Here is a 2,429-nt window from a genome sequence, read left to right as displayed (position 1 = left end):
CTTGGCTTTCTCCATCACTGGAGCAAGCAAGCCTCCTGTTCGCTTCAGCTGCCTGGCTGCCGGCCGCCATCTTGGTTGGCAGTTAATTTGCATATCGCCCTGAATAGCCAATGGGAAGCGTGTCGGAGGTATGGTTAATTACCATGTTTGTCTATTATTAGATAGGATTATGAATTTAATAATTTATAATTTAATATATATATTAAATTATTTACTCTTGATTCCAAGATATTCTCAATTTTTCAAATGAGGCATATATGACAAAATAAGTCGTCTGATATAGCACTGTTAACAAGCAGAGGTGCTAGAATTAAAACCTGGGTAGACCATCTCTGGGACTCAGCCTCAGCCTCTGGGCATTGATCACCCTGGTGTAGTATGACATTAAATGAATGAATGGATCCCATAGCCTTTTTATAAAATATTTTTTTTAATGATTTCAGAGAGGAAGGCAGAGAGAGATAGAATCCTTAATGATGAGAGAGAATCATTGATCGGCTGCCTCCAGCACGGACCCCATTAATAGATTGAAACTGCAACCAGGCATGTGCCCTGACCAGGAATCAAACCCTGACCTCTTGGTTCATAGGTCAGTACTCAACCACTGAGCCACACCAGCTGGGCTGGATCCCATTGACCTTTAATGAGCACATCTCTGTTGAAATAACATAGAGACAGCTATTTACAGATTCATTATTTGTATTTTAAAAGACACATTAAATGGATAAATTGTTCTTAATGAAAAGCTAATATCACCAGAGGGTGAGGAAAATAGGTTTTCTCATATACTGTTGTTAGGACCATTATATCTATGAGAGTAATTTGATGAGCATTAAAATCTTATAATATGGATAATTTTATACAATTAATCCTCCTTTAAGAATTTATCTTCACTTGATAATTTGGCATAGGTGGGGAATTTCTGCTTTAATGGTGTATAGCAAACACTACTTGTAACAACAAAACCTTCACAGAATCTAAATACCCAATGAGGACCAGTTGAAGTAATTACCTTTTTAAAATCCTTGAAATTGAATATTTCATAGTCTTTAAATAGGCAAGGTAAACATATATTACTTTGGCATCTGATATGTTTATATTTTCAGTGAAAATATATTACAAATCTGTATATATAAAATGTTACTAGCACTTTATTGACCTCTTCAAATGGATCTTAAATCTATTTTACCATATTGAATGATCTGAAATACATGACAGAAAAATGTTCCTTTTGGATGACAATGTACTTAAATTTTTTAAAATTACTTTGTTCTGTTTTATTTTTATTAATGAAATGTTATTTAAGAAACACTATAAAATCAAAGGCAAATTAAATTTCATGTTGACATTGTTGAATAAAGGCTTGTCCTTCCTGATACCACTTGGCACTTGTTTGAATTGCAGGATAATTATCTTAGGCCTTCTAGAAGGAAAAAGTAGTAACAATAGCAACATCTGTTTGGGAAGGAGTCCCAACTCTAATCCCCACAGGGGTCATGTTGGTGACTTAACTGGGGAAAGTAATCTGGGTTTACATTCATGTTCTTATGCGTTTGCTCTTTGACTAGACACTGTGGTGGGCGCTGCCAACTCAGGCGAGCAGAGCTACTCAACTGCAGCTAAGTGTTGCCGGGTTAAAATTAGCATTCATTGCCACCAGCACTTGTAATTTTCCAGGAGAAGTTGTATTTTTGTACATTTATGTGAAATCTTCCAACTTTCAAATGTTAGTTGTAACTCCTTCAAAACACTATAAAAACCAAAGTAAACATCCGTGTAGCCTAGATAGGTTCCTTATACTGGCAGTTGCAGCTCTTTTATGAAGAATCAAGGCCAAAAATGTAAGTCACAAAAAGGCAGTGAACAAGAAAATATCTCTGGAGGCCACTGAGGAGGATGTGGTACTAGACTGGCTCTGAAATGATTCTGCTTTCTTTTTATACAATTTTTGTGTACATGACATTTGCTTCAAAGAAGATTGCTTTTCATTTATAAATATTCAATATATCAAATGTAACTCTAGATACATTTTAGATGAAAGAGCTGAGTGTGTAAAATTGTAGAAATAAATTGTAGTTAGACCTGGAGCAAAATGGTATAGAAAAAAATGTAGTAACCATATTGCTCAATGGAATCATACTTAAAGATATCCGACCTTCTATTTCAATTCAGTAAAACTTAATTTGTGAGACAGCATTTTATTGTATCTTATTACTACTTTTGTATATTTTTGTAGATAGGAGGAGAATATTTTTGTAGGAGGAGAATACCAAGAACAGTATTCAAGGGAGCAGTCATTTACTTCTTTAAAAATTGATGAAAAAAGTCATATCTTCTTAATTAATGAGATTTCTGAAAAAAAGTCATAGAAATTATGATCATTAAAATGTTCGGTGTAATAAAATATCACTGAGAGCTTAATAATATGT

Source organism: Myotis brandtii, unplaced genomic scaffold (genome assembly GCF_000412655.1).
Source record: "Myotis brandtii unplaced genomic scaffold, ASM41265v1 scaffold1576, whole genome shotgun sequence".
NCBI lineage: Eukaryota > Metazoa > Chordata > Mammalia > Chiroptera > Vespertilionidae > Myotis > Myotis brandtii.
The sequence above is the reverse complement of the archived record's forward strand: the minus strand, read 5'-3'. Positions refer to the sequence as shown.